Below are 27,939 nucleotides of genomic sequence, written 5' to 3' on the forward strand. Positions count from 1 at the left end.
CCCACGCTTGTTCTGCTGTCATTCCAAGACTCAGCATGTGACTCGACCAGTGCTCGCTCTGTTTCCCACTCCAGGACTCAGCCCACAACTTGCTCTTCTCCCCACTCCCAGACTCAGCTCCAACCCACTCTGCTCCCGATGCCGGGACTTGGTCCGCAACTCACTCTGCTCCGGGACTCGGTTACTTCTGCCCCAGAAGAGGTTCCAATGATCCAAAGATCTGAATTTCTCCACCAGTTCCTCAGCCACATATTCATCTGCCCTATTCTCCTATTCCTGCTCTCACTGGCACCCGGAGTAAACCAGAGATTATTATCCTTGAGGTTCTTCTTTTTAATCTCGAGCCTTCCTCCCCAAATTCACTCTGCAGGACTTTATCACTTTTTCTACCTATGTCGTTGGTACAAATGAGTACAATGACTCCAGCTGCTCATACTCCCCTTTGAGAATTTGTTGCAACCGCTCCTGGTTGTCCTTGGTCCTGGTACCAGGAAGGCAACACACCATCCTGACGTCTCATTCGCAGCTGTAGAAACAGTTGTTTGTGCCCCAGACCAGTCCCCCATCACAGCTCCCATGAACTTTGCCATACCCTGCTTTACAGCAGAGCCAGCTGTAGTGCCAAATACCTGACTGCTGCTGCTGTTTTCCCCTGCGACGCTATCCCTCCAACATATCCAAAATAGTATATTTGTTTGAGAGGGAGATAGCCACAAGAGAATCCTGCACCATCTGCCTACCTGTCTTGGTAGTCACCTATCTACCTGACTGAACTCGCAGTGTGTCCACTTCTCTGCAGCTGTCTATTACACTCGCTGCTTCTTGTATGATCTTCCAACTGCTGATCCAACCGATCTGTGTGGTCTGAGAGGAGTCAGACAGACACACTTGTTGCAGACATAGTCACCAGGGACAGTTGACTTCTGTCTGATCTCCCACATCTGACAGAGGAGCATATTATTCTACTGACTGCAATCTCTGTCCCTTTAACAACTAATGGACGTGGGGGAAAAAAAAGTCTTACCCTTACTTTTTTGCTGCTCACCCTCAACAAAGGTTAGTATTTCCCATGCCCGCTCTTAGCTCTCACAAGCAGCCTCACAAAAATGATTTGAACAAGACTTGCATTGCCTCCCTTCTCTACTTGCTTAAACTCCCACACTTAGCTCAACTGTCACATTTAGCTCACCACCCAGCAACTGTGCACTCTTGCTGGTTGCACTCTGTGTCACAGTAGATGTCCTCAACATTCAGTCAGAAGATGTGGGTTCAAGTCCCATACGTTATGGAGCTGTAACATAACACTGCTAAACTGGCAGATTTAATTAAAAAAACCACACAGGGTCAAACCATTCAAAATCTATACTGTTGGAGACTGGACATGGAACTGAAACTGTGCGTTGGAACCCTATATGTGCTCTGACAAATAGGAGGCGGAGGATGTAGGTGGGGTTCTAAATGAGTATTTTGTGTCAGTGTTCAGTAGTGAGAGAGACAATGTAGGTATTGAGAACAGGGAGAAAGTCTGTGATACAATTAAACAAGTTAGCTTAATCAGAGATGAGGTTCTGCATGGTCTAAAAGTAGATAAAGCTCTAGAGTCAGATGAAATGTATCCCAGCTTGTTGCATGAGGCAAGGGAGGAAATAGCAGGGCCACTGGCAAAAATTTTCAATTTCTCTCTGGACATTGGAGAGATGACAGAGGACTGGAGCACACCCAACATAGTACCATTATTCAAGAAGGTAACAATGGATAAACCAGGAAACTATACGATAGTCAGTCTAACCTCAGTGGTAGGAAAACTATTGGAAGCAACTATGAGATATGCATTTGGAGAGACAGGGATTAATTATGAACAGTCAACATGATTTTTTAAGTGGAGGTTGTTTAGTGAACTTGATTTAATTTTTCAAAATGGTAACCAGGTGTGTAGATGAAGCAAATGCGTTCGATGTAATGTACTTGGACTTCAGTGTGGCTTTTGATAATGTCTTGCATACGAGACTGATAGCAAAGGTAACAGCCCATGAGATCCAAGGAAATTTGGCTAATCCTAGCATATCAACGATGTGCTGGATTCTTCCAACATTTGTAGAGTGTCTTCCTCCAGTGATTGTATAATTATCCATTATCATTCATGACTGGATGTGGCAGGACTGCAGAGTTAGATCTGATCCATTGGTTGTGGGAATGGTTAGCTCAGTCTATCACTTGCAACTTATGCTGTTTGGCATGCAAGTAGTCCAGTTTGTTAGCTTCACTAGATTGACACCTTAATTTTTTGGTATGCTTGGTGTTGATCCTGGCATGCCTTCCTGCATTTTCCATTGAACTGAGGTTGATCCCCTGGCTTGATGACAATGGTTGAATAAGACATATGCCAGGCCATGAGGTTGCAGATTGTATTGGAGTGCAGTTCTGCTGCTGCTGATGGTCCACAGCATCTAATGGATGCCCAGTCTTGAGATGCTAGATATTTTGAAACTTCATGGGCTCAACAGTCAATGTTGAGGAGCCACAGAGCAACTTCCTGTATACCACTGGGCTGCCACCTTTGCTGATGCCATTAGTGAGCCAGATGGGGTTTTCCTATAATTGACAATGGTCTCATGATTATTTATGGATTCATAATTCCAGATATTTTTTCAATTATTGAATTAAAATTCCACCATCTCCCATGGCATTATTTTAGCCAGCGTCCCCAGAACATTGCATGGGTCTTAGCATTAATTATCTACTGATAATGCCACTCAATTGCCTCTCACAGAAGTTAATCTTGAGACTCTTGTTTCATACATACAATTTAGAATTGCATGTATGAGAGTTGATCAGTAAGTTTGTAGATGATATGAAAATTGTTAGGGTAGTAAATAGTGAGGAGGATAGCTTTACATTTCAGCAGGATGTAGAATGTCTGGTAAAATAGGCTGATCAGTGGCAAATGAATTTAATTCAGATAAGTGTGACAACATGCAATTGGGCAGGATAAACAAGACGAGGAAATATATGATGAATGGTAGGACCCTGGGAAGCATTGAGGATCAGAAGGATCGTGCTGTACATGCCCACTAGTCTTTAACATAGTTAAGAAAGGAATTAAGAAGGCATGTGCTATACTTGGAGAAAGTGAGGACTGCAGATGCTGGAGATCAGAGCTTAAAAATGTGTTGCTGGAAAAGCGCAACAGGTCAGGCAGCATCAAAGGAGCAGGAGAATCGACGTTTTGGGCATAAGCCCTTTTATGAATATCAAAATTTAAGAACACGGAAGTTATGCTTGAATTGTATTGCATGCAGTTCTGGAATCCACACTACAGTAGGGATGTTATAGCACCTGAAAGGTTGCAGAGGAGATTTACCAGAATGTTGCCTGGACTGGATATTTTCAGTTATGAAGAGAGATTGGACAGACTGGGATTGTTTTTGTTAGAGCTGAAGAGGTTGAGCGGGGACATGATTAAGATGTATAAAATTATGAGGAGCACAGAGAAAGTAGACAGGAAGGAACTTGTCCTTTTGGTGGAGGGATGAATGACATGGAGCATAGATTTGAGGTAAGGGACAGGAGGTTTAAAGGAAATGTGAAGAAATGTAAAGAAATATGCATTCACCCAGAGGATGGTGGGAATCTGGGACTCACTGTATGTAAAGGCAGTGAAAGCAGATATGCTCATAACACTTAATAAGTATTTGTGGACTTGTGGTACTAAGGCATACAAGGCAATGGACTCAATGCTAGAAAATGGGATTAGAATAATTAGATGCTGGTTTTTGACTGACATAAACTTGATGGTTTTTTTTCTGTAACTGTAGACCTTAACAAATCACAGATCCTCACCACTCCAAACTGCAGTGTCCAAAGCCTGCTCTGCTCTGCCCACTCATTCACTGGAAATGCTTCCCAACTAACATTATTAATGTACCACCCAATTACATCTTTCATAATACCTGCTTCACTTTAAAAAGAATCTTTTGAGAGATGTTTGCAGTGGCCCTTTTAAGGGCTGCTGGTTAAGCCTTTCAACTCTTGGAGAAAGGAGACTGATATGTGTTGTGAATGCTGCATTTATTTCAACTGGGACCCCTACTCCAGGAAGTGGATCGGCATAACTGAGGAGCTCCTGCCTGCTTTGTGTAGGACAACTGTGTATTTTTAAAGGTCTGTCTGAGACACTAGTCATTTTCATCAACCTGTTCAGACACATCGTGACACATATCGAGATATGTGGGACCTAACCCAGGTCTCCTGCTCCAATTATATGCCACATGAGCACCCAAAAGTTTATCGATATTTTTCTATCAATCTGTTTAGAGATGCTATTACACTTTTCTGATGCATGTGGAACTTGAACGTGGAACTTGAACCTGGACCTCCTGGTTTTATAGATTATAGAAACTTTACAGAAACAGAGGGCATAATAATCAGATAATTCAAATATTGTGACGATTTCAAGGTTACATAAATCTAACAGTTTCTTGTCACGGTAATTAAAGAATTCAGAAAATTGTTTATTGGAATTGTTATTCATGTAATTTGCATTCATCAAACTCCTAATATATATTTCAGCCACTTCCTACCACTATTTTTCTATCAGTACATTTATTGCCTTTGCCTTGTAATAGTCTATAGATAATATGAACTGCTTCAGGGTGATTGGTGCTTTCAGCAAAAACTGTGTTAAGATGTAGGACAGAAGTGAGCCATTCAGCCCATTGAGTCTGTTGTGTTAAATTAAGTGGAGACACTACGGACAGTTAAGTGTTGCAAATTTGGATATTCCATGAAGTTTAGCCATTATTTCTCTGAAAGAAAGAAAGAAATCCATTTCCATGAATACTGTTGGAAATTAATGGTTACAAGATTTCACAGAAGTATTTTGAAATACAGGGCGAATCATTTTCCACAGTTTTAGTTACTTGCAGTTTACTGCGGCCTGAACATATTACAGAGAACATTCCAGAACCAGGGACCAGGGGGCTGGTGGGAAGGTGAACTTCCCATTTAAATGAATGAAATTCCTATTTGCATTTTCAGGCTTCTGTGGTAGGTCTTGCAATGTATCCCCCGCAGGTACAGGGGGATACTGTACTCCAAAAGTAAACCCTACTTTTAACGGGGGCTAGGGAGGGGATGGGTGGATGGAAATTAAAAATTAATATTCTCTTTCTAGTAATGGTACTTAAAATATCCATTATTCTTTTTGAATTCTTTGACAAAATCTAGTTATGTTTACCGTGGTTAAGTTCCTTTCACTTTGTGGAGAGAAACTAAGAGATTCTTCACTGTTATCAAACTCAGATGCTGAAACTTCTTTGTAACATGGTCGTGCCGCTGTTGATCTCCGTGGACAGGTTCTCTTCTTCCTTCCATCCTGGACTTTTACTGAATTGGTTGCCTCAATTCGCTTTAAACAAAAATAATATATATTTAAAGCACTTCATAATGCATCACTGGAAAATAAATAACAGCAAAATATACTTTTTAAAAATAATTTTGTTGGATGTGGACATTGTAAGGCCAATATTTGTTATTCATTCCTGAAGGATACAAGTGGCTTGCTTGGCCCTTTCAACCATCATGCTGTGAGTCTGTAATCACAGTGACAGACATCATGTGTAAGCCAAAGCAGCTGGCAGAAATTGCTTCTGCAAATGGCATGAGTAAACAACAACTGATGATAGCTTCAAGGCCAGCTTTATTGAGACAACTTTCAGTACCAGATTTTTTTATAAATTAAGTATATCTAAATGCTACAGGATACCATTAATTACTGGCCATATTATATTACCACTACATCACTCATATTTCAATTCCCTCACTGAAGCTATTCCCCACCTATCAAAACATATTTTGGTCCTTATACTTCCACGGGGCTGACATGTGCTACTGGAATGTGTGAACATCATTTCGAGCATAAAACATAACAGCCCTTGATGTTGTGCCGACCTGTGGAATGAATCTGAAGCCCATCTAACCTACACTATTCCATTCTCGTCCACTTGCCTATACAATGATCATTTAAATGCCTTTAAGGTTGACGAGTCTACTACTGATGCACGCAGTGTGTTCCATGCCCCGACTGCTCTCTGAATAAAGAATCTACCTCTGACATCTGACCTAGATATATCACCCCTCAATTTAAAGCTATTTCCCCTCATGCTAGCCATTGCATCCAAGGAAAAAGGCTGTCACTGTCCAACATACCTAACCTTCTGATTATCTTATATGCCTCAATTAAGTCGCCTCTCAACTTTCTTCTCTCAAAAGAAAACAGCCTCAAGTCCTTCAACCTCTCCTCGTAAGACCTTTCCTCTATTCAAGGCAACATCCTAGTAAATCTCCTCTGAACTCTTTCCAAAACTTCCACATCCTTCCTATAAAGCGGTAACCAGAACTGTATGCAATACTCCAAATATGGCCACACCAGAGTTTTGTACAGCTGCAACATGACCTCATGGTTCCGAAACTCAATCCCTTGACCAATAAAAACATACACACTGTATGCCTTCTTAACAACCCTATCAACTTGGGTGGCAACTTTCAAGGATCTATGTACCTGGAAACTGTAATCTCTCTGCTCATCTACACTACCAAGAATCTTACCATTAGCCCAGCATTCCTGTTACTCCTTCCAAAGTGAATCACCTCACATTTTTCCACACTAAACTCCATTTGTCACCTCTCAGTCCAGCTCTGCAGCTTATCTATGTCTCTCCGTAACCTACATCTTCATCACTATCCACAACTGTAAGTTGGGCGGCACGGTGGCACAGTGGTTAGCACTGCTGCCTCACAGCGCTAGAGACCCGGGTTCAATTCCCGACTCAGGCGACTGACTGTGTGGAGTTTGCATGTTCTCCCCGTGTCTGTATGGGTTTCCTCCCACAGTCCAAAGATGTGCAGGTCAGGTGAATTGGCCATGCTAAATTGCCCGTAGTGTTAGGTAAGGGGTAAATGTAGGGGTATGGGTGGGTTGCGCTTCGGTGGGGCGGTGTGGACTTGTTGGGCCAAAGGGCCTGTTTCCACACTGTAACTAATCTAATCTAAACTCTATCGAACTTGGTGTCATCCGCAAACTTACTAATCCATCCTTTTATACCCTCATCCAGGACTCCCCAAACAACAGTGGGACCAAAACAGATCCTTGCGGTACTCCACCTAGTAACTGAATTCCAGGATGAATATCTCCCATCAACCACCACCCTGTGTCTTCTTTCAGTAGCCAATTTCTGATCCAAACCACTCAATCACCTTCAATCCCATGTCTCTGTATTTTGTGCATGAGCGTTCTGTGGGGAACCTTATCAAATGCTGTACTGAAATCATGTACACCACATCAACCAGTTTACCCTCATCCACCTGTTTGGTCACCTTCTCTAAGAACTCAATAAGGTTTGTGAGGCACGGCCTATCCTTCACAAAACCATGCTGACAATACCTAATCAACTTACTCCTCTTCAGATGACTATAAATCCTATTCCCTATAACCCTTTCCAACACTTTACCCACAACTGAAGATAGGCTCACAGGTCTGTAGTTTCCAGGGTTGTCTCTACTCTCTTTCTTGAAGAGGGAATGACATTTGCTATCCTTCAGTCTTCTGGCACTATTTTTGTAGACAATGACAATATAAAGATCAAAGTCAAAGGTTTGGCAAGATCCTCCCTGGCTTCCCAGAGAATCCCAGGATAAATCCCATCTGGTCCAGTAGACTTACCTACTTTCACACTTTCCAGAATTGTTAACACCTCCTCCTTATGCCCATCAATCCCACCTAGTCTAATAGCCTGTACCTCAGTATTCTCTTCAACCACACTGTCTTTCTCTTGTGTGAATACTGATGAAAAGTATTCATTTAGCGCTTCTCTAATCTCCTCTCACTCCATGCACAACTTCCCACTACTATGCTTGATTGGCCCCAATCTTACTCGTCATTCTTTTGTTCCTGATATAGTTATAGAAAACCTTAAGAGTTTTCCTTGATCCTATCCGCCAATGACTTCTCATGTCCCCTCCTGACTCTTCTTAACTCTCCCTGTAGGTCTTTCCGGGTTAACCTGCAACTCTCAAGTCCCCTAACTGAGCGATCACATCCCATCCTAACATAAGCCGCTTTTTTCCTCTTGAAGAGAGATTCAACTGCCTTAGTAAACCATGGCTCCCGTGTTTGACAACTTCTTCCCTGTCTGACTGGTACATACTTATCAAGGGCGCACAGCAGCTGGTCCTTGAATAAGCTCCACATTTCATTTGTGCCTGTCCCCTGCAGTTTCCTTTCCCATCCTATGCATCTTAAATCTTGCCTAATTGCATCTTAATTGCCTTTCCGCCAGCTATAACTCTTGACCTGCGGTATATGCCTATTCCTTTCCCTCACTAAAGCAAACATAACTGAATTGTGGTCACTATCACCAAAGTGCTTACCTACCTCCAAATCTAACGGCTGGCCTGGTTCATTACCCAGTACCAAATCTAATGTGGCCTCGCCCCTTGTGGGCCTATCTACATACTATATCAGGAAACCCTCCTGCACACATTGGACAACAACTGACCCATCTAAAGTACTTGAACTATAGTATTTCCAATCAATATTTGGAAAGTTAAAGACACCCACAACTATTCTGTCACACTCACTCCTTTCGAGGATCATCTTTGCTATCCTATCCTCTACAGCTCTGGAACGATTTGGAGGCTGATAGAAAACTCCTAACAGGGTAACCTCTCCATTCCTGTTTCTAATCTCAGCCCATACTACCTCAGTAGATTAGTCCTCAAGTGTCCTTTCTGCAACCGTGATACTGTCCTTGACAATGCCACACCATCCACCTTTTTTTTAACCATTTAAACCATTACGCGTGGGGACACCTCCCATCTTGTACATGGCAGGTACTCATGTGACTCAGCCAACGTTGTCTACTTTATACGTTGCAGGCAAGGATGCCCGGAGGCATGGTACATTGGGGAAACCGAGCAAAGGCTACGACAACGGATGAATGAGCACCGCACAACAATCAACAGACAGGAGTGTTCCCTCCCAGTTGGGGAACAGTTCAATGGTCCAGGACATTCAATCTCGGACCTTCGGGTGACCATCTTCCAAGGCGGACTTCGGGACAGGCAGCAGCGAAAGGTGGCCGAGCAGAGGCTGATAGCTAAGTTCGGTACCCGTAGGGAGGGCCTCAACCGGGACCTTGGGTTCATGTCACATTACAGGTGACCACCACTGCACTGTACATACACACAGATACTCCTACATACACACACTCTCACACACACAGGCACTCCTATACACTCATACACACGGGCACACATATACACAAACGTGCACACAGACACCCACACACACCCTTACAGACACACACACTCTCACATGCACCCCCTCACAGACTTAAGACACTCTGCACTCACTACACACACACACACATACACCTTCTCACACTCACAACTCCCAACCCAGACAGACACACACACACAGACAGACAAACACATATATTTTGTGGGCTGAGTTTGTACTTGCAGGATTACATTGTACTTTGCTCAAAAACTGCATGAATTCATATAAAACTCCGTTATCTCACTTTTTAGTTAAGAATCAATCTAAACATCATGGCATAGACAGAGAACACAGGGGTCTAACAACTTCAACACATTGTCTAGCTACCACCATCGTTAACAGCTAACCTGAGAATGCAACTTTTTTAAAAAAAGGTTTTATGATTTACACAAGAAAGAAGTGAAACTGTCACGGTATTCTAACAGATGAAAGGCTTAACAGACAATCAGTTTTTCAATGTATAATTTCAGTTACATCACACTGTAAATTTTTGCTATAAATTCTGTGCGTTAGGATTGAGCCCTCCACTACTACCTGATGAAGGAGCGACGCTCCGAAAGCTAGTGTGCTTCCAATTAAACCTGTTGGACTAAAACCTGGTATTGTGTGATTTTTAACTTTGTACACCACCGGCATCTTCAAATCGGTAATCAAAATTAACAGATTTTCTCACCTAAGTTTTATTATTGTTTTTAAATGTAGGACATTAATCCCCAAATGTTTAAATCTGCTAGGACCCTTCATACCCCAAATCTGTTCAAATCTGTCCAGATCCCAGACTTGATCCGTCCAGCTCTGTCAAAATCGATCCAAGCCTGTCCAAATCCCAGACTCAAGCTCCCAATCTGTTCAATTCCTGGACAACAAGCCCCCAGTCTGTTCAGCAGATCAAAATAATCATAATTTTGCGAGTGGGAATAAAATATTAGTGTTACTACGAGTGGTAGCTGAACCATTAAAGGCAAGGTTTAGTGGATTTTATCAAATCAAAAGGAAATGGAGTGAGGTGAACTACTCAATAAAAAGAGCTGGAAATGTGTTGCTGGAAAAGCGCAGCAGGTCAGGCAGCATCCAGGGAACAGGAGAATCGACGTTTCGGGCATAAGCCCTTCTTCAGGAATGAGGAAAGTTTGTCCAGCAGGCTAAGATAAAAGGTAGGGAGGAGGGACTTGGGGGAGGGGCATCGGAAATGTGATAGGTTCCAGCAGGCTAAGATAAAAGGTAGGGAGGAGGTCCAGCAGGCTAAGATAAAAGGTAGGGAGGAGGTCCAGCAGGCTAAGATAAAAGGTAGGGAGGAGGTCCAGCAGGCTAAGATAAAAGGTAGGGAGGAGGTCCAGCTGGCTAAGATAAAAGGTAGGGAGGAGGTCCAGCAGGCTAAGATAAAAGGTAGGGAGGAGGGGCTAAGATAAAAGGTAGGGAGGAGGAGCTAAGATAAAAGGTAGGGAGGAGGGGCTAAGATAAAAGGTAGGGAGGAGGGTCTACTCAATAAAAAGGCCAGACAGAAGGAAAACTCAGTGTGCCATGTGAATATTTTGATAAGTAAAGAAAGCAAAAGCACAAGGTATTATTAGTTACAATTCACAGTCAAGAACCAAATCCAGATGATTCTGAATTTGACATCCCTCAAATTAAAGTGGAAAATTAGGAAATTCTCAACAATTAGAATAAATTATTGAGTTACCTTCCAGAGAAAAATCAAAATGACCTGAAAGGGGGAATAAGCTGGAAATACTAAACTGATTAAACATGATGTAGATATAGGAAATGCTGTTCAAGTTAAGCAACATTCTTATAGGCTTAACTTGAAAGCACGCTCAGAGATGGCAAAATATAAGTGAGTTACAGTGAATGGCACTCACTCACAGCGATGACACCAAAACCAGATGGTATCCAATGATTATGTGGAAACTATCACAAAGTCAATGCAGTTACAAAATGTGATTCTTATTTCATTCTGGGTTTGGAGGACTGTACAGTGGAAACTCAATTATCCGAACGAGATGGGCAGGCAGTATTTCGTTCGGATAATCGATTATTCAGTTAATTGATTAAATGCTTTTCCTCTGGGGGTTGGAATTTTAAAGTCTGCTCCCCGTTCAGGAGACTGCAGAACACAGCGCATGAGCCCCCCACCACAGTCCAGCACCGCAGCCCAACCCCATCCCCCGCCCTGGTCCTACCATGCCCCCCGCCCCGGTCCTACGCTGCCCCCAACCCGGTCCAACACGGACCCCGCCCCGCAACTTGGTCCAGCTCTGCCCTCCGTCCCCATCCCGTCCAAACCCGCCCCCCCAACCCCGACTCGATCCAAACCTGCCCCCCAAAACCCAGTCCGACACCCCACAACCCGGTCCAAACCCGCTCCCTGTTCCAGTCCTAGCCCGCCACCATCCCAGTCCAGCTCCGCCCCCAACCCAGTCCAGCTCCACCCCCAACCCGGTCCAACCCCACCCCTGTAACCCAGTCTAGCTCTGCCCCCCAACCCGGTCCAACCCAGACTCCCAACTCGGGCCTACCCTGGCCTCCAACCCGGTCCAATCCTGCCCCCCCCCAACCCTCAACTCGTTCCAAACCTGCCCCCCAAAACCCAGTCCTATAACCCCAAACCCAGTCCAACTCCGCCCCCCAACCTGGTCCAACCCCACCCCCCCCACCCAGTCTAGCTCCGCGCCCCCAACCGGTCTTACCCTGCCCCCCAACCCGGTCCAGCTCCGCCTCCAACCCGGTCCTACCTTGCCCCCACAACCCAGCCCAGCTCCGCCCCCCCCAACCCAGTCCAATGCCGACCCCCAACCGGTGCAAACCTGACCAACCACCCCCCCACACCAACTTGGTCCAGCCCCGCCTGCCAACCCGGATCAAACCCAACCAACCCCCCCCCAACTTAGTCCAGCCCCGCTTGCCAACCCGATCCAAACCCGCCCCCCCAAACTGGTCCAATCCTGACCCCCACCCCCCAACTCAGTCCAGCCCCGCTCCCCCCAATCCGGTACAACTCTGACCCCCGCCCCGCAACTTGGTACAGCCCTGCCCCCCCAACCCGATCCAAATCCGACTCCCACCACCCCAACCTGGTCCTACCCAGACCCCAACCCGGTCCAACCACGAGTCCACCCCCCCCCCCCCACCCCAGTCCAAACCCGCTCCCCAAAACCCGATCTGGCCCCACCACCAACCAGTCCAAACCCGCCCCCAGCCCCAGTTCTACCCCGCACCCCCAACCCAATCCAGCTTCGCCCCCAACATGGTCCAACCCCGGCCCCAACCCAGTTTAGCTCCAACCCCCCCCAATCTGATCCAACCCCGACCCCCAACCCGGTCCATCCCTGCTCGGCCAACCCGGTCCAAACCTGCCACGGTCCAAACCTGACCCCCACCCCCCAACTCAGTCCAGCCCTGCCCCCCCCACCCCGAACCCGATCCAACCCCAAACGCGAGCCCACTCTCCAACCCAGTCCAACCACAACCCCCGCCCCCAACTCGTTCCAGCCCCACCCCCTGGCCCCAATCTGGTCCCACCCCGCCCTTAACCTGGTCCAACCCCGACCCCCTGCCCCCGCCTCCGTCCAACCCCGCCCCCAACCTAGTCCAACCCCGCCCCCAACTCGGTCCAACCCGGCCCCTGCCAAAAAGCGTGCAAGCCCCCGCCCCCAAAACAGCCCCCTGCCAACCACTCCCCCCTCCCCATCCATCCCCGGCCCGTCTCCGGGGCAGCTGGACTGCACACCAACAAGACTGCTGCTGCAGTTGCCTTTGTGGGGTAAGTCTCCAAATAACACACACATAGCCACAGCCACAGACACAACTTTTGACTGCAAATTATTGACAGGTTTCATGTTTGCCCTGTACACAACAATTTTGCAGAGATTATTCCTGGGAAGTGGGGTGAGGGGAGGGGGGTGGGAAGGAGGAGCAAGTTAGGGTCCACCCCTCCGTAGAACTCTAGGGAAACTGTGGGGAGAATGAAAGGGAGGTAGGTCAATTATTTGGAAACGGTGCCTGTTTAATCACTAACAAAAGACACGATCACTGTTGGAAACACATCTTTGATGTAATATTTCTATCGGGACCTCAAGATCTCCTTCGGATAATCAAGGTTCCCCTGTATTTGGAAGGTGGGACAAGCAGCTTATATTTCTCAGTTAGACTTACTCAGACGATATTGGCAGGTACCTTTATCCGAAAGAGTGAAAAAAATTCCGGCTTTTGTGACATTGTTTTGGTCACCTTGCTATAGGAAGAATGTTATTAAATTGGAAAGACTGCAGAAGAAATTTACAAGGATGGTGCCAGGACTCAAGGGTCTGAGTTATAGGGAGAGGTTGGATAAGCTAGGACATTTCTTTTAGAGCATAGGAGACTGAGAGGGGATCTTATAGAAGTGTACAAGATCATGAGAGGCATGGATAGGGTAAATGAACTCAGTCTTTTTCCCAGGGCTGGAGAATTAAGGATGAGAAGGCATCAGTTTAAAGTTATGGGGAAAGATTAAAAGGGAAGCTGAGGGGCAACCTTTTTACACAGACGTTGGTACACATATAGAATGAGCTGCCTGTGGAAGTGGTTGAGGCGAGTACATTAACAACATTTAAAAGGCATTTGGACAAATACATGGACAGGAAAGGTTGAGAAGGAAATGGGACAAGTGCAGGGAAATGGGGTTAGCATGGCTGGACATGTCAGTCATGGACCAGTTTGGGCCAAAGGGCCTGTCTCCATGCTGCAGATCTCCAAAACTTTATAGAGAGGAACAAGATGACTTTTTTTTTAGATTAGACTACTTACAGTGTGGAAACAGGCCCTTTGGCCCAACAAGTCCACACCGACCCGCCGAAGTGCAACCCACCCATACCCCTACACTTACCCCTTCATCTAACACTGCGGGCAATTTAGCATGGCCAATTCACCAGACCTGCATATCTTTGGACTGTGGGAGGAAACCGGAGCACGCAGAGGAAACCCACGCAGATACAGGGAGAATGTGCAAACTCCACACAGTCAGTCGCTTGAGGTGGGAATTGAACCCAGGTCTCTGGCGCTGTGAGGCAGCAGTGCTAACCACTGTGCCGCCCATGGCAAGTACTCATCTAATTATGCATGATGTAGATATAGGAGATGCTGTTCCAATTATGCAACAGCATTATAGACTTAACCCTCTAAAGTTGGCTCAGGCTAAAAAGAAGGGCTCATGCCCGAAACGTCGATTCTCCTGCTCCTTGGATGCTGCCTGCCCTGCTGCGCTTTTCCAACAACACATTTTCAGCTCAGGCTAAAAAGAGATTGAATGTATACTCCAAGACAACATAAATGAAGTGAGTTGCAGTGACTGGAACGTACCTATAGTAATGGTGCCAAAACTAGACAGTACCCGATGATATGCGTAGATTATCACAAAATCAATGAAGATTCCACATTTGGAAGACTATTTTGAAAAGGTGGGAAAAGCAACTTATATTTCTAAGTTGGACATACTCAGAGGATACTGGTAGGTAACTTTATCCGAAACAATTACGACTATTTCGGCTTTTGTAACACTGAATGGAATATAACAATTTGAAGTCATACCATTTGGTATGAAAAATGCACCAGTCACATTTCAAAGACTAACCAATAAAGTCATTTCTGGATTACCTAACTGTGTGGTTTACATCGAAGACCTGTTGAATTTTAGTCACACATGGAAGGAACATTTCCAGCATTTATCAGAACTATTTGATTGACTTTGGGAGGTGGGTTTGGAGGTAAACCTGGCTAAGAGTGAATTCGCTGAAGCCCAAGTCAAATTCTTGGGCCACATCATCAGACTTGGGAAGATGGCCCCCTGGAATGTGAAATCAGAGGTTATTGGGGAGTTTCCCATACCATTGACAAGAAGAGAGGAATACTAAGATTCCTGGGATTGAGTGGGTTTTACTGGAAACTTTTACCGAATTTTACTGTGCGATTGCTCCACTGACTGACCTATTGAAGAAGTGCAGGAAATTTCATTGCACGGCCCATAACAGATCTTATTAAAATTAGACTTCACTAAGTTGAGAACTCTGATTTCAGGCTCATCCTAGTTCTCTTCCATGACAATCTTGAATCTGACGGAGTTATCATCATTGTTAGCAAACACTTCCCGCCCTCCACCTAGCATTTGTTCCCTAAAATTAAGTTCAGGACCCGTCAGTCCTTCTACGTACTGGCTTAAAAAGCTGTCAAGGATGCGTTATACGAAGTTTTTAAAAATTCATTTGTGGGACTTGGGTGCCGCTGGCTGGCCAGCACTGATCGCCCGTCCCTATTTGCCCTTGAGAAGGTGGTGGCGAGCTGCCTTCTTGAATCACTGCAGTCCACTTGCTGTGGGCTGACCCACAATGCTAGTAAGGAGGGAATTTCAGGATTTTGACCTAACGACTGTGATGGAACGGCGGTATATTCCCAAGTTAGGGTGGTGAGTGCCCTTGCACCTCAGCGCTTCCTCCAAGTGTTATTCAACATGGAGGAGTACGGATTCATCAGCCGAAGGAGGACAGTATGTGGTAACCAGTTAGAGGTTTCCTTGCCCATGTTTAATCTAAAGCCATGAAACTTCATGGGGTCCAGAATTGATGTCAAGGACTTCCAGGACAACTCCCTCCTGACTGTATACTACTGTGCCGCCACCTCTGCTGGGTCTGTCCTGCTAGTGGCACAGGACATATCCAGGGATGATAATGATGATGCCTGGGGTGTTATCTGTAAGGTATGATTCCATAAGAATGACTATGTCAGGCTGTTGCTTGACTAGTCTGTGAGTCGGCTCTCTCAGTTTCGGCACTAGTTCCTAGATGTTGGTAAGGAAGACTTTGCATTGTCAATAGGGCTGTTTGTGTTTTTGCCATTGTCTTTTCCAGTTCCAAGGTCGATGCCGGGTGGTCTGTCTAGTTTCACTTCTTTGTTGCGACTTTCTAGCGACTGATACAACTGAGTGGCTTGTTAGGCCATTTCAGAGGGCAGATGAGAGTCAACCACATTGCTGTGGCTCTGGAGTCACATGGAGGCCAAATCAGGGAAGGATGACAGTTTCCCTTCTCTAAAGGACATTAGTGAACCAGATACGTTTTTCCGATAATTGACAATGGTTTCATGGTCATCAGTCAACTCTTAATTCCTGACTTTTTTAAAATTGAATTCAAATTTCACCAACTGCCATGGTAGGATTCAAACCCAGGTCCCCAGAACATTATTCTGGGTTTCTGGATTAATAATTGAGTGCTAATACCATTAGACTGTTGCCTCCCCTTTAGAAGGGATTGCACACTGTGACAACCCCAGCTGAAGTTGGCAATTTCAAATCTCCTACTATCAGTACCCAATTACTGTGATACCACTATGAAATTTGCTGACATATTTATTCTTCTATTTCTCTCAGACTGTCTAGGGGCCTACAGTAGATTCCAACACTCCAAACGAAGTGACTACAGGTAATTTTGCTATAACGCATGTTTCATTAATGTCAATCCACTGGAATGTGACTGATGAATTAGGTACTGTTTCTAAAGTGAACTTTCAAGATGCGTTGCCTGTAACGTGATTACATCGCCAATACTTAAAGCACTGTTTTTAAAGTGCAATTCTTCTACGATGTGGGGTTGCATATGAATGCAACCATCGTGTTATAGAAGAACTACCTGTACTCCTTTTTGGTTTTAAATTCTTCCCATTTGGTTTCATTTGAGCAGCTTTCTGAGATGTCATCCCTCCTTACTACTGTAATAGATTTCTTGATCAAAATTGCAACAACTCCTCCCTTTATTTTCTTCCCTGCCTTGCCTGAACAACCACTATCTTGGAAACTGAGCCACCAATCCTGCCCCTCTCTCAAACATATCTCAATGACAGCAATGACAACGTAACCCCACCTTTTAATTTCTGCCTGTAACTCAGCTACCTTGTTCCTCAGATTCCTGCAATAAAATAACTAACCTTGTTAAACTTCCTGTGTATTAACTAACCTAGAATGGCAATGCCTTCCTGACTTACTTGCTATGTCTTCTAATTTTGGCCAATCAATTTTCCCCGTTGAACTTTATTTCAGGATTCCAGCCCCTTGCTATATTAACTTAAATCCTCCCCAATAGTGCTAACCAACCTCCCTGCAAGGATACCAGATCATATTCTGGTTCAGATGCAACCCAACTGCTCTGTATAAGTCCCTTCATTCCAAAAATGGTCCCATTGTCCCAGAAATCTAAAGCCCTCCTTACTGCCACACATTCACCTGGGCTAACGTATGTCTTTCCTCACTTGCAGATCGCGGTGGACGTCGTCCAGAGATTACCTTTCCGGTCCTGTTTTTGAATCTAGCTGCCTAAATTCTTTTTCTTTTTTTCATCTCTTTTTCACGGTGGCACAGTGGTTAGCACTGCTGCCTCACAGTGCCGGAGACCCGGGTTCAATTCCCGCCTCTGGCGACTGACTGTGTGGAGTTTGCACGTTCTCCCCGTGTCTGCATGGGTTTCCTTCGGGTGCTCCGGTTTCCTCCCATAGTCCAAAGATGTGCAGGTCAGGTGAATTGGCCATGCTAAATTGCCCACAGTGTTAGGTAAGGAGTAAATGTAGGGGTATGGGTGGGTTGCGCTTCTGCGGGTCGGTGTGGACTTGTTGGGCCGAAGGGCCTGTTTCCACACTGTAATGTAATCTAATCTAATCAACCAATGTCACTGGCACCATGGGAACTGCAATCTCTGACTGTTTGCCCTCTCCCTTCAGATTGCCCTACTGCCAATCAGTGACACCACGCACAAGATTAAAGTGGTGCTGGAAAAGCACAGCAGGTCAGGCAGCATCCGAGGAGCAGGAAAATCGATGTTTCGGGCAGAAGCCCTTAATCAGAAATGAGGAGGCAACCAGGGAACCCCTTTGCAGCTGCAGAAACATCTGTCTGTATGGAAAATGAAGAACATGAAAGCATAGGAAGGGTTAAAGCATGAAGACCACTGGGAATCTGTGGTCTGTGGAAGGCAGGATGGGATAAGAATAGTGGAATGCTCTTTCACCAATTAGCAGAGTAAGGTTAAGGCTGAAAAGTCACTCTGGCGAGATGAGATAACACAAGTAATAAAGCAAGTTTCTCTATTAAGTATCATTGTGACAAGATTGGGACATGACATTAAAATATCTAATTAATAGTTAGTAGAGTCAGCTTGAGACAGGAGACTATTGTAATAGATGGAATAGCTAACATAACTGGAGTCCCCAAGATACATGATAAATAACCAGGCTCAAGGGGAGCCAGAAATGATGTGCTGGGGATGCCATCAACCAGGCCACTTTAGGAGAATTACTCTTCTTGGACCGGGCCCTCTCTGCCCTACAGTGGGCTTAGACGGTGGGAATCCCCAGTAGCCACTTCCCAGACACCTACAGGCCCAGCAGGACCTGTTCACCCATATGGAATGTGTTAAGGATGCTCTGAGAACCTGAGTGGGAAGGGCACTACCCAGTAGTAGCATGGGAGGCTGATCAAGAACGAGTAATACAAGTTAACATAGAAGGGCGGCTGACACTGGTGATGATAGATACTGGAGCTACATACACTTGTGTACAGCCGCGGTATGCCTCTCACCTTCCCATGTCAAGTAAATTTGTTAAAACTGTAGGGTTCTCAGGGAAATCACAGTTAACTCAATTTATTGCATTTGAGAAGTGAAGCAATAGTATTAGGGGAGCAGGGAGTGATCCTGCAATTAGAGAGAAATGTGTTCCTGGAAAGTGATATACTGTATCAGGTCCACACCACATGTAAACTTACTGGTAAATAAGGGATATCAATGTAAAAGACTTAGGACCTATGGCCAGGCATGTAGAAACAGTTAGGAAATGGCATATGCTCAGGACAGGGGTTTGGGAATCCGGGGATGGCAGCTATATTAAAATCCTAGCATGCTGCAACTTGACAGGGAATCCGAAGGAAGTCAAGGTAACACCCCTGCAGAGCATGCCAGTGACAGTGGAGGTAGATGATCAATATGGTAATGAGCGATTGGATGCATTTCCAGCCACTTTGTGGTCACAGCATGATACAGATGTGGGGAGACTGAAATCAGTTAGCCCAGTGGAAATAAGGTTGAAACCAGGAGCTGAGACAGTAGTGAAATTTCTGATGAATGAAGTTATCCCAAGGTTTGGTATACCGTCGGAAATTAGTTCAGACAATAGATTTGTCTTCATTCAGAAAGTAGTTAAGTTGGTGCTGCAGTCTTTGAGAATCAAACAGAGGTTTGGGTACGTGTATCATCCCCAGTCACAGGGTATGGTGGAAAGGATTAAGGGACATTGAAGCCAAATTAAACAAGATCTGCGCAAGCACCAACCTTAATTGGGTTGATGCGCTGCTGCTGGTGCTAATAAGTTATCGCATGCAGACTAATTGCATGACCAATCTAACACCGCATGAGATGCTCACAGGTAGACCTATGCCAGTACCCAGGTGGAGAGGCCCATATGGAGGGCCTAGCTTGGAGCGGTTCAGCTTAGAACTTAAGCAATATATGCAGCAGCTAACTATGATGCATGAGACTATCCACCTGCAGGAAACACAAAGGGAACCGACACCTGTCAACGAAGAAGGACCTATTAAACTCAGGGATTAGGTGTACGTACGGGTTTTTCGAAGATGCTGGAATGAGCCAAGGAGAGAGGGACCTTTCCTAGTGGCTAAGGCATCACCTACCGCCATCCTAGTGGAAGGACGACACATATGGTACCACCTTAATCATTGTACTAAAGCTCTCCCACCAGCACAAACTAACTCTAACACTGAGTAAGTGGAGCTGAGGCCGGGCAGGCCACACATGAGGCTAGTACCCCTCAGCAGGATTCCAAACAAGGTACAGGTGAAGTTCTTGTGCATACTGATCATTCCAGAAATGATTGTGATGGAGATGTGGATCATAATTCTCCTGGCAGTGGGGATGGGGAATCATGGGGGATGATCCTGATACCCCCCCACCTCTCTAATGCCAGGCCCGCATGCACAGACATGGAGACCATTAGTTTGGCAGACCTGGACTGGTAATGTCTGGGTCACTCAGACTGGGAGACAAAGACGTATTAGAAGTGCAGACCTTGCTGCCCCAACATGGGTATGTGCCCGTGACAATCACTGGCATCAATGAGCAAACTATACGGTCGTAATGATGGCTAGACAGGACTATTTCTTGTGTATTAAGGCAATCCACTCATAGTATGTTGTCCCTATGCCTTATAACTCGACCACCTGTACTCAATGGCGTTTGCAGCATTCTAGCCGACCTCTTAATCTGGATGATTCATCAACTACAGGCAATCCCATTGCCCGTTTTGGTGCCTCCTACTTCAGGCCTCTATATTTGAGCAGCAGGATAATGTGGGCAGGTAGCAACTCCAATGGTGGTGTGGCTATAGTACCCTGTGGTCTACCAGTAAGACACTTTCCCGGGGCTGCTTTCAGGATACGGGAAGGGTTGGGTTTTGAATGCTTTAAGCGAAATGGCTCTACACCAGTAGGCTATTTTAAGGGTCTTTGTGGGAATGCGACTGAACTGGAGGTGGACAGCACATTTAGGGCTGTTTTAAATTCTCAACGCATCCCACTGGCAGATACTTGGTGGCTGTGTGGTAAGAAAGGAGGGTTGTGTCCAACGCTGCCCGCTGACTGGAGTAGCAGCTGTGCCTGTATAATGCTCCTACATGAGGTAGTTATATTGCCACACACGCAGCTTGAAGCTTCGTCACAGTCAGCTTTGCGCCGAACTAAGCGACGGTATGTCCCTGATCCGACAACTCAGACTGATAGCATAGCACAGCCAAGAGGTATTCCCAATGAGTTTAAGGCCCGCAATGAGATTGTCGCGGGCTGGGAGGCTCTCATCCCAATAATAGGGATTAGCAAGAATGCTGAATGGATTAATTACATTTATTACAACCAGCAGAGATGTATCAATTATACTGACGATGCTCTTGTGGCCTTGGGAGAACAATTGGATGCTACTACCAAAATGACATGGCAAAACAGACAGGCCTTAGATTGGATACTGGCAGAAAAAGGTGGGATTTGTGTGATGTTTGGGGAACATTGCTGTACCTTTATACCTAACAACACTAGCCTGGGGGATCTTTTTACTAAAGCCATGAAAAACCTAAAGAATCTAAGACAGAAGCTAAAAGACAATACTGGAGTGGGGTATGGTCATCAGGCTTTTGATTGGCTGAATAATACATTAGGGTCTTGGGGAGCATGGTTTGTCAGGATTGGTCTTATTGTAGGTGCGGTTTTGCTTGTTGTCGCCTTTGTTTTTTGTTGTGCTTTACCTTTTATTAAGTCCTTTTTAGTTTGCGTCACTACACGGCAACTTGTGGTCATTTTAGCTACCCAGGAAGTACTTACCCTCGAATGGAACCCCACCGCTCTATGATTATGACCTAACAACCGCCACGGTGCAAGGAATATATCCACGTGGGGACGTCGATCATACTTCTGAAGAACGCGCAGGTCCTAGATCGTGAGGGATCTTGGGTCTTTTTTCCTGTTCTGGTTATTGGAGGACAGGTTTTTGGCCCAAGGGACCCCAGGAATGGAGGAAGAACCCTTTAAGTCTCAGACTCTGAAAATTATTTAGTCCGTGTTGGGACCTACATTGTTTTTATTGGGCACAATAGGGGCTGAGCTTATTGTCTTCTTTCTCTAGGTGAGACCAGGAGGTCTCAAAGGGGGAATATGGAAAATGAAGAACATGAAAGCATGGGAAGATTAAAGCATGAAGACCACTGGCAATCTGTAATCTGTGGAAGGCAGGATGGAATAAGAATAGTGGAATGCTCTTACACCAATTAGCAGAGTAAGGTTAAGGCTGAAAGGTCACTCTGGCGAGATGAGATAACACAAGTAATAAAGCAAGTTCCTCTGTTTAGTATCACTGTGACAAGATTGGGACAATAAATATTTAGGACATGACATTAAAATTAGTAGAATCAGCTTGAGACAGGAGACTATTGTAATAGATGGAATAGCTAAATATCTATCATGGCAGGTTAGTTTGGAATGGAAGATCACTGTAGCAGAGTTAGCAATAAATATCTAACCGTGACATTAGAATAACATTAAGTAGAATGTACAACTAAAGAGATAATGGGAACTAACATCACTGAGTGAAGTACTTTGATTAATATAGTTGGAAATGCTGATGAATGCCCTGAGGTTCATGGGCATTCGAGAATCTGCTTTCTCAGTGTCACAGTATTTTGTTTGCAAATAAAAGAACTACTTCTTGAAGAACTCTCTGTGTCTCCTGGTGATTCTCTATATTTTCTTTCACAACATTTGCTCTCTTTACAACTAAATCTGTTTTTGTAGTGTAGTGGTCATCACGTTCTCCTTATGCGCGAAAGGTACCCAGTTCGAAACTGGGCAGAAACTGCTTTGTTCTTCAACTGCAGCCTTTGATTTTGCTGAAGCTCCTTGGATGCTGCCTGAACTGCTGTGCTCTTCCAGCACCATTGATCCAGAATCTGGTTTCCAGCATCTGCAGTCATTGTTTTTACCCTGCTACCACAACAGTCTAATGATTATTTTTCCTCCTCTCTTGTGCAGCTGACTCACCCATGGCGCCATGAGCTTGCCTGCCGTTGCTTTCCCCGGGTTGTCATTTCCTCCCAGTCTCCAGAGTATTAAGTACAGGAGTTGGGAGGTCATGTTGCGGCTGTACAAGACATTGGTTAGGCCACTTTTAGAATATTGCGTGCAATTGTGGTCTCCTTCCTATCGGAAAGATGTTGTGAAACTTGGAAGGGTTCAGAAAAGATTTACAAGGATGTTGCCAGGGTTGGAGGATTTGAGCTACAGGGAGAGGCTGAGGCTGTTTTCCTTGGAGCGTCGGAGGCTGAGGGTTGACCTTATAGAGGTTCACAAAATCATGAAGGGCATGGATAGGATAAATAGATAAAATCTTTTCCCTAGGGTGGGGGAGTCCAGAACTAGAGGGCATAGGTTAAGGGTGAGAGGGTAAAGATATAAAAGAGACCCAAGGGGCAACTCTTTCACGCAGAGCGTGGTACGTATATGGAATGAGCTACCAGAGGAAGTGGTGGAGGCTAGTACAATTCAACATTTAAAAGGCATTTGGATGGGTATATGAATAAGAAGGGTTTGGAGGGATATGGGCCAGGTGCTGGATTGGGTTGGGATATCTGGTCAGTATGGATAGGTTGGACCGAAGGGTCTGTTTCCATGCTGTATATCTCTATGACTCTAAAATGTCACATCTGTTGGAAAAGGAAACGGACACAGGAGACTGCTACGCTACCTAGCATGCCCTTTTTAGTGGTCAGTTTACACCTGCAATGTGACCACCTTAGTGGATATGTTACCCATGACTTGCTCAGCAACACAAATGGTCTACATTGAGTTCACCCACTCCTCCAGCTCCAGAATGCAGTTCGCCAGTTGCAGCAGGTGGACATACTTCCTGAACACGCGTTGGTAGCGATTAAAACGAGGTCATCCAGGTGGAGATCATAGAATATGTGTTCAATGATTGGGGCTGCTAACTGGGTCCAAACAGGAGTCTTGCTGACAGATATAAACAGGAGTGTTAGGGGTTATATTCACTCTGGGATCTGGCTCTGAGCCAGCTGGATCAGTTTGTCGTGTATTGTGCACGTGTAAATAAAGGTTGGTGATGGAACACCAGCCTTCGTGGAGTTATTTCAGACAACTGAAGCTTCCACAATTTGCCACATAGCAAAGGAGAAGCATGTCGCTGGTGAGAGCTGTGTTGCGATGACTTCCTTTAAACCCCTCAGAAACTCTCTTTTCTCAAAAGACTATAATAATGGTTATGTATGAGCAATATTAACTTCTCTTACATTAACCATGGTTCCTTTATCCTAATTTGCTTACATATATTCCTTTGTTACATTGGCCCGGACTTTCACTAATTCCTTTTTAAAACCACAAACCAATCAAACTTTTCTTGTAATATCACAATTTTGATTTATTTTCCTAATCAGCAGATGCCCGAAGTGACTAAACTAGGACTCCTTTCTTTCTCTGCTCAGATCCTGAAAATCAGTAAGCTTTGCATGGTCAGATGAGAAGATTCACACAGTTAAGGAGGAGAGATCACACCAGAGTAAGGAATATTTCAGGAATTTTGGATCATCTCACATTTATCTGGATTAAATTCTATTTGCCACTTGACCAGCTATTTCCATCTGACCAGCCCTTATATATCCTCCTGTAATCTAAGGGGTTCCTCCTCATTATTTACCATCTACTAATTTTTGTATCCTCTGAGAACTTATTGATTAATCATTCTACATTCAAGTCTAAATCATCTACATAAACCAGAAACAGCAAGGAACCCAACACTGACTCCTGTGGGACTCCATTAGACACAGAATTCCAGTTGGAAAAACACCCTCAACCATCACCCTCTGCTTCCTACCACTCAGCCAAATGCACATGCAATCAGCCAAATTTCCTTGGCTCTTACCTTCACTATCAATCTCCCATGAAGGACTTTATCAAAAGCTTTGCTGAATTCCAAGTAGACTACATCAAAACTCTTGCCCTCAGTGACACCTCTTTGAAATATTCAAACAAGTTGGATAGATATAACCTTCCTTCAACAAAAACTTCAATCCCTGACTCCCCAAGTGGAGGTAAATTCTGTCCCTCAGAATTGATTTAAAGAGTTTCTCCACTACTGCCTGAGGTTAGGCTGACTGGCCTGTAATTTCCTGGTTAATCTCTTGCTCCTTTCTTAAATAATGATACCATGTTGGCTGTTCTCCAGTACCTCTCTTGTATCCAGAGAGGAACTGACAATTTTTGCCACCATCCATGTTATTTCCTCCCTTGCTTCAATCAACAACCTGCGATAAACATTTCATCTGGCTCTGGAGGTTTATCTACCAGACCACACAGAATCTCCTCTGTCTTCGCTAATTCTATCACAGACCTTCTCTTTGATTTCTATACCCATGTCCACCATAATTTGGACAGAAATGTGACTATTATAAGTAGGAGAAAGTGAGCACTGCAGATGCTGGAGATCAGAGCTGAAAATGTGTTGCTGGAAAAGCGCAGCAGGTCAGGCAGCATCCAAGGAACAGGAGAATCGACGTTTCGGTCATAAGCCCTTTTTCATTCCTGAAGAAGGGCTTATGCCCGAAACGTCGATTCTCCTATTATATGTAGAGCAGGGAAAGCCATGGAAAATATAACAATTGGTTGCAGGTACAGGATGACGGACAGAAGATTATGTTTAGGAGCATAGTGTACAAAAATGGAAGACAAGAAAATACAGTGTAGTGTAAAAAGCTTCCTCAGTGGTTCAGGGAGTAAACATGCACTTAGAGTCAGAGTCAGAGAGATGTTCAGCATGAAAACAGACCCTTCGGTCCAACTTGTCCATGCCGACCAGATATCCTAAATTAATCTAGTCCAGTTGCCAACACTTGGCCTATTTTTCTCTAAACCCTTCCTATTTATATAGCCACCAAGATGTTGTAACTGTACCAGCCTCCACCACTTCCAATGGAAATTCATTCCACACATGCACCACTTTTTGTGTGAAAAAGTTGCCCCTTAGGTCCTTTTTAAATATTTCCCCTCTCACCCACTACTTCTGGACTCCTCCACTGCAGGGAAAATACCTTGTCTATTTATCCTATCCATGTCCCTCATGATTTTATAAACCTCTGTAAAGGTCACTCCTCTGCCTCCAATGCTCCAGGAAAAACAGCCCCAGCTTATTCAGCCTTTCCCTATAGCTCAAACTTTTCAAACCTGGCAACATCCTTATAAATCTTTTCTGAATCGTTTCAAGTTAAAACAACATCAAGGGCTGATTAGGGATAGTCAAAATGGCTTTGTGTATGGAAAATCATGTCTCACTGAAGTAATGAAGAAGATTGATGAGGGCAGAGCAGTGGACTTCAGTAAGGTGTTCAACAAGGTTCCTCATGGTAGACCAGTTAGCAAGGTTAGATGGAATAGAGGACAGAGTGGTAGTTGAGGGTTGCTTTTCAGACTGGACGACTGTGACCAGTGATGTGTCACAAGGATTGGTGCTGGGCCCACTGTTTTTTGTCATTTAGATAAACGACTTGGATGTGAACACAGGCGGTCAGTTAGTACGTTTGTAGATGACATCAAAATTGGAGGTGTAGTGGACAGAGAAGGAGGTTACCTCAGAGTACAATGGGATCTTGATCAGATGGGTCAATGGGTTGAGGAGTGGCAGATGGAATTTAATTTAGATAAATGTCAGGTCCTACATTTTGGAAAGGCAAATCAGGACAGGACTTATCCACTTAATGGCAAGGTCCTGGGGAGTGTTGCTGACTAAAGAGACCTTGGAGTGCAGGTTCACAGTTCCTTGAGTGGAGTCTCAGATAGATAGGATAGTGAAGAAGGCATTTAGTACGCTTTCCTTTATTGGTCAGAACATTGGGTATATGAGTTGGGAGGTTATGTTGCGGGTGTACAGGACATTGGTTAGGCCACTGTTGGAAAACTGTGTTGAATCCTGGCCCCCTCCTCTCAGAAGGATGCACTTAGTAGGAGATGGGGAACATTTGAAAGAAATCCTATGATTAGCAGGGGAGATCAAATAATAGAGCTGAAAATGTATTGCTGGAAAAGCGCAGCAGGTCAGGCAGCATCCAAGGAACAGGAGAATCGACGTTTCGGGCATAAGCCCTTCTTCAGGAATGACTAAGGAACAGGAGAATCGACGTTTCGGGCATAAGCCCTTCTTCAGGAATGACTAAGGAACAGGAGAATCGACGTTTCGGGCATAAGCCCTTCTTCAGGAATGACTAAGGAACAGGAGAATCGACGTTTCGGGCATAAGCCCTTCTTCAGGAATGACCAAGGAACAGGAAGAAGAGCTTATGCCCGAAACGTCGATTCTCCTGTTCCTTGATCATTCCTGAAGAAGGGCTTATGCCCGAAACGTCGATTCTCCTGTTCCTTGGATGCTGCCTGACCTGCTGCGCTTTTCTAGCAACACATTTTCAGCTCTGATCTCCAGCATCTGCAGTCCTCACTTTCTCCTCGGAGATCAAATAACAATCCAGAAACAAATGGCAAGATAAAGGGCATAGTTTAAGGTCACGAAATCCATTTGAGTAACTGTTGGATTTGATACTGGTAGAATGTATTTTTGCTGTTAATGTAAGAATGGTGATTCTGCTTTGAATGACAAAATTGCAAGGATTGCATCCTAACACTTGTACACAACAAGATAGGTTGGAACTTTCTTCATTTGAGCGTGGTAAACCTTATCGAGGTTTATAAAATTATGAGGGATGTGGATAAGGTGAACATCGTGGTCTTTTCTCTAGGGTGGGGAGTTCAAAACTAGGGGGCATTTTGTAAGGCGGTAAGAGAAAGCTTTAAAAAGGACATGAGGGGAACTTAATTTCCAAAGAAAATGGTTCGTATATGGAATGAACCTCCAGTGGAAGTGGTGAAAACATGTATAGTCACAACATTTAAAAGGCATTATGGACAGGAACATGAATGGGAAAGGTTTGAAGGGAAATAGACCAAACAGAGGCAAGTGGGACTAGTTTAGTTTGGGAAC

This window comes from Chiloscyllium plagiosum, unplaced genomic scaffold, assembly GCF_037043375.1.
Source record: "Chiloscyllium plagiosum isolate Xiang-an unplaced genomic scaffold, Cpla_swu_hap1 HiC_scaffold_15, whole genome shotgun sequence".
Taxonomy (NCBI): Eukaryota; Metazoa; Chordata; class Chondrichthyes; order Orectolobiformes; family Hemiscylliidae; genus Chiloscyllium; species Chiloscyllium plagiosum.